A 17,513-nucleotide genomic window follows, 5' to 3' on the forward strand; every position below is an offset into this window, starting at 1 on the left:
CAAAGCTCTTTGCCTTTAGGGGGATGTGGACAGCAAGAGAAGAGGACAAGAGGAGAAGGTGGCAATTGGGGGCATCTCTGAGAAGGACTATTTATAGTACTTATAGGTGTCCTCAGCTGACTTGAGACTGGAGGAGGCATCTGAACTTGATTCTGCCATATGGAGTCATGACACCTCCTGCCCAGGGAAAGGGGGACAGGCGACATGAGTCAAGATGGGAGGGGACAGATCTCATCTTGGGTGCCAGGATATTCCATGATAGAAAAGATTCTCCTTCTAGACCTGCCAGCTGAAGCTCTGACCACAAGGGCCTGCAGTATGGCCCTTCTGCCGAATTGAGAGGAATGGGCCAAAAGCATTGGGTGAGATGGTTCCTCAGAGACAATCATAGGGCTGGAAGGGACCTTGGAGGTGTCGTATTCCAACCCCTTTCCCAAGGCAGGAGTCCTTATGCATTCTGAACCAATGGCTGTCCAATCTCTTCTTAGAAACCTCCAGTGATGGGGCACCCATAACTTCTAGAGGCAACCTATTCCATTGATCAAGTACTCTCTCTCTCTCTATCAGGAAGTTTCTCCCCCATTCTAGGTTGGGTCTCTCTTTGATAAATTTCCAACCATTACTTCTCTTTCCCTCCAATGCTTTGGAAGATAAATTGACCCCTTCTTCTCTGGGAAAGCCCCTCAAATATTGGTATATTTCTATCTACAATATGTGCCTTTGGCATGTGACCCTGCTGGCCACGTCACCATGGAAATTGTTTTTAGACAACACTTGTTCTCTTGGCCAAGAAAGAGAAAGGAACATCATGCCCTAGAGCCAGACACAACTGAAATCGAAACCTTTCCCTTTTTGCTATCATTTCAACCCTAATCCTTTAGTGCAGACATACTATTTCCCTTCAATATACTGTATTTTTCAGAATATAAGATGCACCCAGGTTTTGAAGAGGCAAATTAAAAAAAGTAGGTAGGTAGGTAGGAGGATAGAGAGGGAGAGAAAGAGAGAGAAATACAGTAGGTAGGTAGGGAGAGAGAGAGAATAGTTATGTAGGTAGGTAGAGAGAAAAATAGAGAGAGAGAGAGAGAGAAATAGAGAGAGAGAAATACAGTGGGTAGGTAGGTAAGGCGAGAGAGTGTGTGTAGATAGGTAGGTAGGTAGAGGGATACACACACACACACACAAACACACACACACACAGAGAGAAATACAGTACATAGGTGGAGAGGGAGAGGGAGAGAGAGTAGGTAGGTATATAGGTAGATAGAGGGAGGGAGGGAGAGAGGGAGAGAGGGAGAGAGGGAGAGGGAGAGGGAGAGGGAGAGAGAGAGAGAGAGAGAGAGAGAGAGAGAGGGGGGGGGGAGAGACAGTAGGTAGGTAGGTAGGGAGATGGATGTTTCCAGGTGTATTTATCCATGTGCTGGAGAAGGAAATAGTTGACAACCTGTAACACCTAAAACTTTGTTTCTGCAGGACAGCACTTGATCAATCTGGTTTTTAATGAGATGCCTGTACACCGCCCCGAGTCCCTTTGGGGAGAGGGGGCGGTCTATAAATCTTGAAATTAAATTAAATTAATGTAATTCTCATCAGTCACTCTAACTAAACAGTTTTCCGAAAGGGAGGGGGGAGTTTTTGCACTCTGCAAACCTACCCAAAAATGACTCGTTTTTTGTGAAAACGGGCCCATTTTTTTAAAAAGCCATGAATAGCCTTGGGGGGGGGGGCTCGCAGAGTGCTCCTGGGGGGTGGGGGGGGCAAAAACGAGCAAAAAAGGCCAATTTTTCATGAAAACGGGCTGGTTTTTTGTCAAAATATTTGCACGCATAGCCTTCTGGAGGCTTAGAGAGTGCTGCTGGGGGCTGGAGGGGGCAAAAAACAGCCTGTTGTTTGCTCGTTTCTGCCCTCCCCAGGCCCCAGGAGCTGTCTGAAAGCCTCCATAAGGCTATACATGGCCATTTTGGTGAAGGGGCAGGGCTTCAGGAGGCAAACAAATGCTGTATTCGGTGTATTAGACGCCCCCAGATTTTCAGCCTCTTTTTAGAGGAAAAAAGGTGAGTCTTATAGTCCGAAAAATATGGTACATCATATGAATTCATGTCCAGGCCTTTTATTATCTTTGTGGCTCTTCTATGGACTCTTTCTAGGGTCTCAGCATCATTTTCCATCATGGCAACTTGACAATTTAGGTCTCCTGGTCCAATGCTATGTAGGACTTTCACTGTGATAACCCAAATCTTGAACTGGACATGGATGCAAAGCAGAAACCAATGCAGCTTGCATAACAGGGCTATTGCATGTGCCATTTCAGGGGTAGATAACATTATCCACCCTGCTACATTCAGCACCAGCTATAGCTTCCAAATGCTCTTCAAAGGTAGCCCTTTGTAGAGCACATTCCATTAATTCACATAAGAGATGACCAGGGCATGAGTGAGTCAGCACATGGACTCACGATCCAGGAAAAGGTCCAACTGGCACATCATAAGAAGTTATGTAAAGGACCTCCTAGTCACAACTGTCACCTGTTCCTCAAGGAAGAGTTGTGAGACCAGGAGGGCCCTCAGATTACACACCAGCTCAGTCTCAGGCATTGCAACCCCTTAAAGTCCAAAGGTGAAGAGCACTCAGATGGAAGAGCCCCCCACCCACCCACAACCACTCCATCCTACCAAGGTTAAGTTGAAGCCTGTTCTTCCCTATCCAGATTCTCACAGCATCCAGGCACCATGAAGAAACATTCATAGTACCTGTAAGTTCACCTGAAACACAGACATACAACGGGGTATCATCTGCATACAGATATATCTCATTCTACAGGAGCTGAGAGAGCGCCAAGTCCTCTGGCATTCAACAAAGCAGGGGCTGCCTGGTGGACCCCTCATTCCCTCTCGAGATCAATTGGGACTGGCCATGGAGGAAGGAGATGGACCAGCACAAAATTCTACTCCACTCCCGAAAATCCTGTAACCGACCACAAAGTATACATGGTCAATCATATCAAAAGCCACAGAAAAGACCACAAGAACAAGAATGGATTCATGAATTTCATCCTGCTTCCACCAGAGATCATACAAAACCATGAGTAATGGTGTTTCTGTCCCATTTCAGGCCTGAAAACATGACCAGAAGAAATCTTGATAATCCACTTAATCCAGGATCCTCTCAAGGATCTACCACTTTCTCAATCCCCTTCTCTTAAAAGAGGAGGTGGTTGACTCAATGAAATAATCAGCATGATGGAGTCTAGCAAAGGTTTCTTGAGGAGAGGCCATAACAGAAACTCTTTAAAGGATGCTGGGAAGACCCTCTTCTTCAAGGATGAATTAACCATCATTAGGACCCACCCACATGGCACTTTCCATGTGGTTTTGACCAGCCAAGAGGGTCATGGATCTACCTCACAGGTGGCCACATTTACATGCCAAAGATGACTTCCTTGGGCTCAACAGTGTCAAAATGTCCCTAGATAACTGGGTAAGTCCTTCCCATAGCCATCTCCATAGGATCTACACCATGCTTGGCCTCCAATTGGGAACAGATCCAAACAATTTTATCAACCAGATGCATGGAGAATTCCTCTGTGAGGCCTGAAGGAAAACCTACATGTGGCCCTTACTGAGAAGGTTCCAGATCATCTTTACAAAGTCCATAGGGTGTCACTCAGTGCTATAAGAAATCCAATAAAATGGAGAAATGTTGACATTTTGAGGCTTGTACTGCCATGAGGTAGGCCGTAATAGAAGCTCCAGCTCAGATATGTCAAACACAAGGCCTGTCCCACCCCAGTCCATGCACAGGAGGGGGCAAGGGTGAAGAGGCCAATGGTCTGGCAGTACCCGCAGTCATCTGAGGCCCACAGGTGCTCCACAGCCAGTGCTGTGCAGGTGGGTCCAAGCACTGGGATCACCAGGCCATCCCGCCAAGCAGCCTGTGGAGGCAGAGCCATGGGGAGAAGCATTCAAGGGTCCTTGTTCCCCCAGGGCCCCATGTGGCCCATGCTGCCATCTGCCACACCTCATGTGGCCCAAAAGGATCAGTGAGGTTCCTTCAGTGGATCAGGGCCTGGTCCCACCCCCGATTTGGCCAAAATTTCACCATTGAATCTTATGAAATCGTCTGGGCCACAAAGGTGAGCTGAGTGGGAACTTTGTAAGCCCAGAGAAAGATTCATTCTCTTCCTGAAAAGCAGAATATCTTCCTAACTTGAAAAATATTCAATTGAGTCAGAAATCATAGCAGTCATTTGGTGAGAAATCTGCTTTGCATTTAACACCTTTGAGGTCTGATTTGTGTCATTCCACAAAGGATTAGGCTTGGGAACATGTCTGCTTCAAAGACAGGATGCAATTACAGCAAACAACTGTGATTTCCAAAGGCCTTTGCAGCTCAATTATAAATCCTGGTTCTTTCTTTTAGAATTGCTATGGTTCAGTCACACAAGCCTTCCTTTGCAGGATGAAACCCCTGTTCCAATCTCCAGCATCTGTATGTAGGTTGGGAGTGCCTCTGGCTTGAATGCCTCAGCAGCTGTTCCTGGTTTTTGATAGAAAGAATCTCTTAGAAGAGATTCTGAACATAGAAATGGGAATATGGAATAGAAATAGTAATGTGGAAACAAATTAAAGAAGCATGTCTATTGGTTAGGTCATCTCAAGTATTTCTCTTTTTCTCTTTCAGAAGGTGCCCTTTGCCAGGTGTGGCATGAAAAGATGCCATGCAGGGGAGAAGAGAAGAGTTCCAGAGGGCCAGCCGGTTTGCTGCTATCAGTGTGACGCTTGTCCAGAAGGGACCATTTCTAATCAGACAGGTAGAGCAGATTTCAAAGGATCAAGAAAGACATTCGTTGTTGTTTTTTGTTATTATGGTCATTTTTTATAACATTGACATTCATTCAGACTTTTCAGCAAATCACTTCAGTTTATGGATCTAAACTGCCCTGGCCACAGAAGACACCTCCTGATCCTCAGCAGATCCATGCAGGATTGTTTTAGGGCAGAATTAATGAATCTCCAACTTGCATTTCCAAGGCTACTCTTATATCCAATTTGGAAAACCAACCTCCAATCTTTTACTGAGGAAGTGGGGTGTGCAGACCAAGCTTTACTTTTTATCATTTACAATGTGCATTTTCTGTCAGCACTATCAATCCCCTACGTACCAGTCCTGCCAGAGAAAGGGGATATCCATCTATCTATCTCTTTAGAAAGAGTAGGAGGCAGAAAAAACTTCTAATGAACACATTTGAAATACAAAGCAGAGAAGTTAAGGCAGGGATAATATACTACAAACGAAACTGCAGCACTCTTGGAATAAAGATCTATCCATTATAAATTGAACACAGGCAGTACAGGGGGGAAAAACAGGCAACAATCTCAGACTGAAAGCCACGTAAACCCTGGAAGTGCACAATGAATGGGTAGTTGGAAGTGAATTAATCCTTGTCTCTGGTTAATTTATTCTCAAGATCATCATCAATGAAGAAGATGATTTGCTCTTTTTAATGCCCCATAAATTGCTCAGTGTGTTCTTCCATCATTCCCTTTGTGGGTGGGTCAATAGCAGAAAGGCAACACATGTATCATGTTTGGGGAAGGGATAATGTGCATGGTAGTTGCTCAAGAAATCCTTAGATAAAGACTTTTGTTTTCAGATGCAGCTCACTGTGAACCCTGCCCAGAAGACCAATTTCCCAACAAGGACAAGGACCAATGCATTGACAAGAAGGTCCACTTCCTTGCCTATCAAGACACCCTGGGATACACCTTAGTTTTTCTTGCTCTCTTTTTCTCTGTGATCACTTCTGTAGTCCTGGTGATTTTCTATAAACATCATGACACACCGATTGTCAAGGCCAACAACCGAGATCTCACCTACATCCTCCTGGTCTCCCTCCTGCTCTGCTTCCTCTGCTCCTTCTTCTTCATTGGTCAACCAGGGAAGCTCAATTGTCTCTTTCAACAATCTGTCTTTGCCATTTTCTTTTCCCTTGCAGTTTCCTCTGTGTTGGCAAAAACTGTCATGGTGGTTCTGGCCTTCATGGCCACCAAGCCAGGGAACAAGACAAGGAAACTCTTAGGAAAACCATTGACCAACTCCATGGTCATAGCCTGTCCCCTGGTCCAAGCACTTATTTGTGCCACCTGGCTGGGAACCTCTCCCCCATATCCCAGCTGGGATTTTCATTCCTTGTTTGGAGAGATCATCTGGGAATGTAAGCAAGGCTCATCTGTAATGTTTTACAGTGTCCTTGCTTACCTAGGAATGTTGGCCCTCATTAGTTTCACAGTGGCATTTCTAGCTAGGAAATTGCCTGACAGCTTCAATGAAGCCAAGTTCATTACTTTTAGCATGCTAGTCTTTTGCAGTGTTTGGATCTCCTTCCTCCCTACCTACTTGAGTACCAAAGGGAAGTCCATGGTGGCTGTGGAGATCTTCTCCATTTTGGCCTCTGGAGCTGCTCTCTTGGCTTGTATCTTTTCCCCCAAATGCTACATTATTCTGCTGAGGCCAGATCTGAATTGTAGAGAAAATATAGTAAGAAACAAAAATTTCTAATTAATGCAATAGCTGGCCTCATTTATATTTGTTTTTGAGGCATGTTTAGAATGTGATAAGATTTCGGAAAAAATGATGACATGAAGGAGAAATTTGTCCATAAAAGAATCAAGTGTTGCACCTGTTTACAATAAACCTGCTTTCAGCAACAATCTCTCAGCCTTTCCTTTATCATGTCTTTCATTTATCGTGTTGTCAAAGTATCCTGGCGAGCTCCAGTGCCCTATGTGGATGGGAAGCTAGTTGTTGAAGATGCATTTATTATTTCAAGGAGTTATTTTTTCTCATTTTATTATTATTTTTTCTTTAAGATAGTATTTTAAAGGTTCAGTATCAGTGTTTTAAGGATAGGTGGTTGTTTCCCTAGATATCTGAGGCTTTATGGAGGTCTATTCCACTTATTTTTAATTCCATCTCCCTTTTCATCAAATGGTTTCTCATGTGAGAAGAAGAAACAGAAGGAATGTCTGCTAATTTCCCCATAAAATAGCAAACTTGAAAGCTCTGATGTTCAATAAGCTTTATTAACATTTCTATGGCAACACACCTGACATGTATTTTATTAAGAAATTATTTCTTTGTTGACGATAGTATCAGTAAAAGGATGGGAAAATAACAGTAGAAAGGTAGGAAAATAACTGATATTCAGAATTATGAATATATATGCTCACATCATCTATTCCTTATGCATATATCATTTTCTCCTCCTTACTCAAATGTATGAATATGAATTCACTCTTTGGTCTTCAAGCATTCCTCTCACTATTCCCTGGAGAAAATTTATCCTAGGCCCACTTTTATCAAACAACACTGCTGTGAGACTTGATGTTGATAGTCCTTATCAAACTTTCTATGGCAACACACCTGATATGTATTTTAGTAAGAGAATATTTCTGTGTTGAAAATTGTAAGAGTAGAAGGGTGGGAAAATAACTGATATTCAAAATTATGAATAAGTATGCTTACATCATCTATTCCTTATGCATATATCATTTTCTCTTCCTTTTTCAAATGTATAAAAATGAGTTCATCCTTTGCTCTTCGAGAGTTCTGCCCACTATTCTCTGGAGAAAATTTATCGCAGGCACATTTTTAACAAACAATACTGCTGTGAGACTTGATTATTGGTTTTTGGTCCTGCATTTGAAACCACAGAGGGAGGGAGCCTGAAGGATTAAGCAGTTGTAATAGCTACATAAACTACTTAAACATTACAGATAGTCCTTATTTAGCAACAAACAGTAACTTTGCAACACATCACATTGATAGGAATGGGACAATTGGCTGCAGTCGCCCAGCCACCTCACCCCAGCCTCCCCATCCCAGCTAACCCAACATGGCCACCCCTCCCTGTCAGCCCCTCCCAAGCCACCCCTCCCCAGCTGCTCTCCCTCACTGACTCATCCCAGTGATTCACTGCACTACAAATTGACCAGGGAGGTTTGTGATGCAGGACAATTAGTCATGGGGGTCTCAATCTTCCCAGACCAAATCCATTCCCAGAAGGTCCTTCCCACTGCACTAACCTCCTCCTACACTGACTCCTGGAAATGGGGCCCCTTTCCCATTTTTCCATCTTCTCCCACATGAGAATCACGCTCAGAGGGGAGGGATTGGTGCCAGGTGGGTTGCGGACAGTAAAAGTCTCTATGTCAGATCTGCCATAAAGGATGGGGGAAGATAGGTGGGGGAGGAATGACAGAAAAAGGAGGCAACCACCTACAATGACTGAATGATCCAAGGACACAGGCATGGGAACAGAACACAGGCACCAAACTTTAGAATTGTTACCAAAACAACTAACTTTAACCTCATGGGACACCAACAACATGACATATGGGAAGGACCTGGGAAAAGGGAAAATTACATGGTTTATGTGGGAATCTTCAGATTTGGCTTTGCTTACATTGTAACCACTTGACTTTTAGTAAAACTATATCCCACTCTACAAATACAGTCAAGGATTTTTCTTTCCTAAATGTGTAAGCTGGGACAGGTCTTACATTCTGTCCACCACCAAGGCCAACAAAGGCATTATGCAACTTTTGCTCCCACCTAAAGGCTCCTAGATGATGCCTCCTAAATTAGAGGCTCTGTCACTCCAGGAATGATTGAGAATTTTCTCCCCCCCCCCCACCACAAGTTAGTTTTACAGAGAGCACAATCCTGCCCTGCATTGATAGCAGTCTACAGCTTGAGGGCCCCTGTTTGAAAACTGAACACTGGAACCATGGAATTGGTCATCAAAATGAAGCTCTGGGTTGGCTGCACATGGTGGGGACAGAGGCTGTCTGGTCCATATATTCTCCCTACGCACTTCAACCAAAGGGAGGCAGCTCAAAGGGAGTCAAAAGCCAAGCATGTTCACTCCTGCCATGACCTGGGTTGTCCAGTTTGCAAAGAGTGATGCACGAGTTGTAGCCCACTGTGGGTGCAAGGTAGGACTGTGCTCTCTGTGCAATTATATGGTGGGAGCAAATTCTCAATCACTCCTGGAGGGAAGGAGATGAGTCTGAAGCGGGGCAGCTCACAGGGAATCAACGGGTGCCCCCTCTCCGGAAGGAGCCTCTAATCTAGCAATCACCCTATAGGTGAGTCCACTGGGACCACCATTTGCTGACTTTTCTGGTGGAGAGAGCCCTTTACTTACTCCAGCCCACCTGGCCCCCAACATGGGCAAAAAGAATGGGGAAGGGACCCCAATTCCAGCTGGCTGTATAGGAAGAAGATGTTGGTGCAGTGGGAAGGACCTTCTTTTTTTTCTAGGAACAGTTGAGATATGTGTGGCTAATTATCACACGTGGCAAATCTGCCGGGGCAATTGTCCCACCGTGAATCGCCCAAGAAGGGGTAACGGGGGAGGAGCAGATGGGAAGGGTCACCACGGTGGGGCAGCTATGGAAAGAAGGATGCCAAGGGTTGACTGGGATGGGGGGGGGGGTGAGGTGGCAATGATGAGGTGGCTGCAGGATGTTGGTGCAGTGGGAAGGACCTTCTTTTTTTTCTAGGAACAGTTGAGATATGTGTGGCTAATTATCACACGTGGCAAATCTGCCGGGGCAATTGTCCCACCGTGAATCGCCCAAGAAGGGGTAACGGGGGAGGAGCAGATGGGAAGGGTCACCACGGTGGGGCAGCTATGGAAAGAAGGATGCCAAGGGTTGACTGGGATGGGTGGGGGGGGTGAGGTGGCAATGATGAGGTGGCTGCAGGAACATTTGGTAGACCATATCTTGAGAACGTTCGTAGGTCTGTAAAGAATACAAAATCTGTTCTCATTCCATAAGTGTTGGGACAGGTTCACTTATAGGAGCCACCAGTGGCCTCATTCAGTTGTGATCATTTGGAATATGGTGGCCGCTTCTGTAATTGCACTATGTGGCCGTGTGACAAAATCATTCATTCTGCTTCCCTCTTGCTGTTTGTGGAGCATTGCAGAAAACTCTGGAGCTCCAGCAAAGGTGGGATTTCAGGTGGGGGTCAACAACGGTGGTTTTTTAAATATATTTTATTTTTATTTATTTTATTATCTTACATTAAAAGGAGAAAATTTGCTATTTAAAATTAGTATATTGATTTAATTAAAAAAATCAAAAACGATATAATAAATATAAAAATTAAACACAGAAGGAATTGAAAACCCTTAGGTGACATTATACAGGCCATCCTCGACTTACAACAGTTTATTTAGTAACTGTTCAAAGTTACAAAGGCACTGGAAAAAGTGACTTATGACCATTTTTCACACTTACGACCGTTGCAGCATTCCCATGGGCATGTGATCAAAATTCAGGCACTTGGCAACTGACTCATATTTATGACGGTTGCAATGTCCCAGGGTCACGTGATCCCCTTTTGCGACCTTCGGACAAGCCAAGCCAATGGGGGATGCCAAATTCACTTAACAACTGTGTCATTAACAACTGCAGTGATTCACTTAACAACTACAGCAAGAAAGGTTGTAAAATGGGGCCAAAGTCACTTAACACATGTCACACTTAACAACATAAATTTCAGCCTCAACTGTGGTCATAAGTTGAGGACTACCTGTATAGAGGTCTAGGCATCGAGAGCTGGGATCATGGAGGACCAAAGCTCTTTGCCTTTAGGGGGATGCAGACAGCAAGAGAAGAGGACAAGAGGAGAAGGTGGCAATTGGGGGCATCTCTGAGAAGGACTATTTATAGTACTTATAGGTGTCCTCAGCTGACTTGAGACTGGAGGAGGCATCTGAACTTGATTCTGCCATATGGAGTCATGACACCTCCTGCCCAGGGAAAGGGGGACAGGCGACATGAGTCAAGATGGGAGGGGACAGATCTCATTTCAGGTGGCAGGATATTCCTAGATATTCTAGACCTGCCAGCTGAAGCTCTGACCACAAGGGCCTGCAGTATGGCCCTTCTGCCGAATTGAGAGGAATGGGCCAAAAGCATTGGGTGAGATGGTTCCTCAGAGACAATCATAGGGCTGGAAAGGACCTTGGTGGTGTCGTATTCCAACCCCTTTCCCAAGGCAGGAGTCCTTATGCATTCTGAACCCATGGCTGTCCAATCTCTTCTTAGAAACCTCCAGTGATGGGGCACCCATAACTTCTAGAGGCAACCTATTCCATTGATTAAGTACTCTCTCTCTCTATCAGGAAGTTTCTCCCCCATTCTAGGTTGGCTTTGTTATTAATAAGTTTACAACCATTACTTCTTCTCCTTCCCTCCAGGACTTTGTAAGATAATTTGACCCCTTCTTCTTTGGGAAAGCCCCTCAAATATTGGTAGATTGCTATCTACAGTATGTGCCTTTGGCGTGTGACCCTGCTGGCCACGTCACCATGGAAATTGTTTTTAGACAACGCTTGTTCTCTTGGCCAAGAAACAGAGAGGAACATCATGCCCCAGAGCCAGACACAACTGAAATTGAAACCTTTATCTTTTTGCTATAATTTCAACCCTAATCCTTTAGTGCAGACATTCTATTTCCCTTAAATATACATCATATGAATTCCCGTTCAGGTCTTTTATCATCTTTGTGACTCTTCCATAGATTCTATGGTCTCAGCATCATTTTCCATCATGGCAACTTGACAATTTAGGTCTCCAGGTCCAATGCTATGTAGGACTTTCACTGTGATAACCCAAATCTTGAACTGGACATGGATGCAAAGCAGAAACCAATGCAGCTTGTATAACAGGGCTATTGCATGTGCCATTCCAGGGGTATATAACATTATCCACCCTGCTGCATTCAGCACCAGCTGTAGCTTCCAAATGCTCCTCAAAGGTAGCCCTTTGTAGAGCACCTTCCATTAATTCACATAAGAGATGACCAGGGCATGAGTGAGTCAGCACACAGACTCATGATCCAGGAAAATGTCCAACTGGCACATCATAAGAAGTTATGTAAAGGACCTCCTAGTCACAACTGTCACCTGTTCCTCAAGGAGGAGTTGTGAGACCAGGAGGGCCCTCAGATTACACACCAGCTCAGTCTGAGGCATGGCAACCCCTTAAAGGTGAAGAGCACTCAGATGGAGGAGCTCCCCACCCACCCACAACCACTCCATCCTACCAAGGTTAAGTTGAAGCCTGTTCTTCCCTATCCAGATTCTCACAGCATCCAGGCACCATGAAGGAACATAGTACCTGTAAGTCAGTGGTGGGTTTCCAATTTTTTAGAACCTCTTCTGTAGGTGTGGCCTGTATTGCGGGAGTGGCTTGGCAGTCATGTGACCCGGTGGGAGTGGCTTGGGAGTCATGTGACTGGGTGGGCATGGCCAACTTGCAAAATGTGGTGAAACTCACTTAACAATGCTCTTGCTTAGCAACCAAAATGTTGGCCCAGAAACTCTGGCATTGAAGCACACAAGTCTTAAAGCTATCACGTTACAAGACCCTTGCACCCCTAACCCTTTAGAAAAAAAGCCCCCATGGGTGTTCAAACTTGACAGCTTTAAGACCTGTGTGCTTCCAGAAGCAGCTTTTGGGGCTAATGGGGCTTGGGCTTCCAGCCTGACAGCCCCCACCACTTCTGGATGTCTATTGCAATCATGAGGAGCCGAGGAGAATGTGGAGGAGAGCGTGGAGTCCAGCGAATGCAGGGATGCAAAAACGACGCCTACTACTCCCTTGCAAGGGGAGTGAAGGAAACCGCCTGGTTTCCGCTCCCCACCTCACCTGTCTGGAGCTGCAGAAAGCTTTAGACTCTGGCAGTGGTGCTATTTTTCCACCACTTTCGCATCCCTGAAAGGCGACTCCGCATTCTCCCTTTCCTTTGTCTCTCCTCCCTTCAAAAGCTGTGAGGTGGTTTCTTAGTGCTGGTTGCCCAGCTGGCATGGCCCTGCAAGTGCACCTCCCCCTCCCCCCTCCTCCTCCTCCTCCCTCCCCAAAGGCTCTTCTCCTCCTTCTTGGAGCTCAGTGGGAGCTGGGCACAAGGGATGAGAAGCTGCTTTTGAAACCACACCTTGGAAAACTTCTCCGGGAAGGAAGGCGGGGAACCAGTGGGGGGAGGGATGCCCTGGAACGCCCCCGTGCTTTGCTGGCAGCCACAGCTCCTAGGGAAGTTCGGGGAGGTCCTAGGAGGCTGGTTGCGCCACGCAAGCTACCACCCGCGAGTGGTGATGGAATGGGTGGGGGAAGCAAGCGAGTGGGCGGGGCAGACGCTCCATGGGGAATGGGTTCCAACCGGTTTGGTAGATTTGTGGAACCTCTTCTACCAAACTGGTTAGAACCGGCAGGAACCCACCCCTGCTGTAAGTTCACCTGAAACACAGACATACAACGGGGTATCATCTGCATACAGAAATATCTCATTCAATGGTAACATGTAGATGTTAAATGGGAACTGAGAGAGCACCAAGTCCTCTGGCATCCCACAAAGCAGGGGCTGCATGGTGGACATTTCATTCCCCCTCGAGATCAATTGGGATTGGCCATCGAGGAAAGAGATGAACCAGCACAAAATTCTACTCCACTCCCCAAAGTCCTGGAACCGACTCAAAAGTATACATGGTCAATCACATCAAAAGCCACGGAAAAGACCACAAGAAAAAGAATGGATTCAACTTCCGGTTCCGTCGGCTACCGTGACGGGCAGGCTCTGCTCGCCCCGCGCTTTTCCGGTGGGCCCCTCACTCCTTGGGGGGCACAGGACACCCCGTAGAGGCTCCTGCCAAAGGGGCGGCACCGCGGGGATCCCCTGAATCGGCGGCGGCCGGGGGGGGGCCACATCGCCCTAGGCATCGGGGAGCATGATGGGGAGGTGCTCCGGCGTCTTCGCAGTGAGGCAGCTGGAAGAATGAGCGATCAGAAGGATGCAGCTGCGGTGCGGTGAGGCGGAAACTTCTCTCCATTCCCTTTGCTTGCTTGGGAAAAAAATTGACAGCTTTAAAACTTTCTTTCGACCTGCTTTGGAGAAGCGCGGCTGGAGGGAGGGGGATTTCCCCCCCCCTCGGACAGGCAGCTGTAAACTATTTCTGCTCTTAGCCCTAGGGGAGGAGGCAGGGACAGAGCCAACTAATGACGCCACACTTATAGCAAAGGTGAATTTCGGATTTAACCTCACAATGGAATGATGATCTGGAAACTTTGGAAACTTTGAAATTTTTGTTATGCCTCCTAAACCCGAAGCTGGCAGGGCAAGATGGCACACTTCCGTTGTCTTTATAAAACTTCAGGCTTCCGGTCTTTGTCTCCGTGCTACTCAGATAAATCTCTTGTTGATTGAGCTATGGGGGTGCTAACACATTTGGTGCAGTTCTGTACACAAATCAGGAAGCCATTGTGCAAATGCCACACTGATTCATTCAAGATAGGGAAAGGAAAATGGCAAGGTTGTATTCTTTATACTTTCTTATTTTATTATGAAGGGATTAGATGTGATCAGCCTTTATGTCAAAGTGACCATGAGGAAGCTGGAACCTGAAGAATGAAAGATCAGAGTAAAGATTGAAAGAAGGAACATGAATAATTTTTGATATGCTGATGATACTACAAGCATAGTTAAAAACACTGATAGTGAACTCAACCCAAAACCTTACTAAGACACTTAATAAGTTTATTTTCAGGTTGATTATGGGGACTCACTTGGGACAATAGTTATGAATGGAAAATGGAAAAGTGTGTGATTGTTGCTGATTAGCAGATATGTTGTGATTAGTCACATCATTTGATTTCCAAATATTAAAATAAAAAAGCCCTCGCTCATTTATCTACTTTTAAGAAATCAGATCAAATACAAAAATGTCCTAAACTCATAACAAAAGTTCCCAATCTATGCATAAGTCAGAGATTCTTCTGCCTCATTATATTCTCTCTACAATTCAGATTGGGCCTCAGTAGGATAATGTAGCATTTGGGGAAAAAGATGCAAGCCAAGAGACCAGCCCCAGAGGCCAAAATGGAGAAGATCTCCACAGCCACCATGGACTTCCCTTTGGTGCTCAGGTAGGTGGGGAGGAAGGAGATCCAAACACTGCAAAACACCAGCATGCTGAAAGTAATGAACTTGGCTTCATTAAAGCTGTCTGGCAATTTCCTAGCCAAAAAGGCCACTGTGAAACTGATGAGGGCCAGGAAACCCAAGTAGGCAAGGACAGTATAAAACATTGAAACTGAGCCTTCCTTGCATTCCAAAATGGTTTCTTTTACCAAAGAATGGAAGTCCATGTTGGGAAATGGGGGTGAGGTTACCAGCCAGGTGGCACAAAGACGTACTTGGACTAGGGGACAGGCTAAGACAATGGAGTTGGTCAGTGGTTTTCCTAAGAATTTCCTTGCCTTGTTCCCTGGTTTGGTAGCCATGAAAGCCAGAACCACCATGACAGTTTTTGCCAACACAGAGGAAACCGCAAGGAAAAAGAGAATGGCAAAGGTAGTTTGTTGGAAGAGACAGGTGAGTTTCCCAGGTCGACCAATGAAGAGGAAGGAGCAGAGGAAGCAGAGCAGGAGGGAGAGCAGGAGGATGTAGGTGAGATCTTGGTTGTTGGCCTTGACGATTGGTGTGTCCTGATATTTTAAAAAAGTTATCAGGACCATAGATGTGATCACAGAAAAAAAGAGAGCAAGAATAGCTAATGTGTATCCCAGGGTGTCTTCATAGGAAAGGAAGTGGATCTTCTTGACAATGCAGTGGTCCTTGTCCTTATTAGGATATTGGTCTTCTGGGCAGGAGTCACAATGAGTGGCATCTGAAATCAAGATAAAATGAATGTACTTAGTCTTGTCTAAGGATTTCAAGAGCATGTGCTATGATCACTATCCCATCTTCAAGGGAAATATGAGTGTCCCACTGAGCACTAATACTAATACTACTAATACAATCCTTGGTCGTGTAAACAGAGGCATAGAGTCAAAATCACATGAACTAGTAGTATATTGTTTTATGAAGCCTTAGTAAGGCCACACCTAGAATGGTATAGGGTTTCCTGCCTGAGCAGGGGGTTGGACTAGAAGATATCCAATGTCCCTTCCAACTCTGTTACTCTATTCTATTCTATTCTATTCTATTCTATTCCATTCCATTCCATTCTATTCTATTTATTCTTTTCTATTCCATTCCATTCCATCCAGTTTGGGTCACTATATTACAAAAAAGATGTTGAGACTCAGTTCAGAGAAGAGCAACTGAAATGATTAAAGACCTGGAGAACAGTTGCATATGAAGAACAGTTGCAGGATTTGGATATGGCTAGTTAGGGGAAAGGACTAGAGGTGACATGATAGCAGTATTCCAATATTTGAGGGGCTGCCACAAAGAAGAGGGTTTTTTTTTTTGCAAAGTTTTGCAAAGCGCCAGAAGGCAAGACAAGAAACAATGGATGGAAACTTATCATCAAGAGAAGCAACCTGGAATTAAGGAGAAGCTTCCTAACAGTGAGAACAATCAATCTGTGGAACTGCTTGCCTTCAGACATTGTGGGTGCTTCGTCACTGGAGGTTTTTAAGAATCTATTGGACCATTGTCTGAAATGGTATAGGTTGTCCTGCTTGATCAAGGGGTTGGAGTAGAACTCCAAGGTCTCCAAGGTCCCTTCCAGCTCTACTCTGAATTGAATTGAGCTCTTTATAGGCATCACAAATAGAAAATCCTCCTCCGTTAATGATAAATCTGAGGATAAATCAGCCAGGGACAAGTGGAATAAAGGCTAGTCATTGGGAATTTCCATGACTAATGTAGCCTTCAGTGCGAGAGAAATTACTAATTTCCTCACTTTATACTAGAACCCACAGAAGACTGATAAATCTATCTCTCAGGAATCCTGCTATATTGTGTGTGTGTACATGAACTATTAGTGTGCATTGTGGAGATCACAAAATGAGAAAGAAGGACATAGAAATGTAGACTGAGTGTTCAGAGGGGGAATCTACATGTGAAATGTGCTCTACCTGTCTGGTTAGAAATGGTCCCTTCTGGGCAAGGATCACATTGGTAGCAGCAAACCTGCTCTCCCACTGGGACTTTTCTCCTCTCTCCTGCTTGGCACCTCTTCCTGCCACACCTGGCAAAGGGCACCTTCTGAAAGAGAAAAGAGAAATACATGATACGGCATAAGCAACGAACATGCTTCCTTTATGTCTATGGAGATTCTTAGTCATCCAGGTCATAGTTGTACCAAAGGTGATTTTTCAAAAGGCAACTGGACATTTTGCTTCTCATCCAAAAACTTTTTTCAGCTCATCCAGCTGAAGAAGGTTCTTGGATGAGAAGTGAAATATCTTCGAAGAAGGATAAGAAAGTCCAGTTGCCTCTTGAAAAAGCACCATTGGAATACTTCATTTATTCCTTCCCATATTCCTGTTTCCATCTGCAGAATAATTTCCAATGAAATGAATCACCATGGTCTACCAGAAATCACAAAAAGCTCACGGATGATTTAGGACCATCCATTCCCAACCCACCAATGAATTCTGGAGATTGGAAGTGGGACTTCCAATCTCCAGAATGCTAAGGAAAGCTTGTGA

The 17,513-nt window shown here is 45.1% G+C and overlaps 1 pseudogene across 1 annotated transcript in view; it reads right to left on the bottom strand.

The window, feature by feature from the left end:
- Positions 1 to 3,107: 3,107 nt before the first annotated feature.
- LOC309384033 (ceramide synthase 4-like) overlaps positions 3,108 to 17,513 on the bottom strand; it is a 68,572-nt pseudogene continuing 54,166 nt past the window's right edge. Inside the window, exons 15-16 of the transcript in view lie at positions 3,785 to 3,931; positions 3,108 to 3,113 (exon numbers count right to left, since the gene is read on the bottom strand). The product of the transcript in view is annotated as a ceramide synthase 4-like (transcript). The remainder of the gene's footprint in view (positions 3,114 to 3,784; positions 3,932 to 17,513) is intronic.

This window comes from Natrix helvetica, assembly GCF_964273705.1.
Source record: "Natrix helvetica genome assembly, chromosome: 1".
NCBI classification, from domain to species: domain Eukaryota; kingdom Metazoa; phylum Chordata; class Lepidosauria; order Squamata; family Natricidae; genus Natrix; species Natrix helvetica.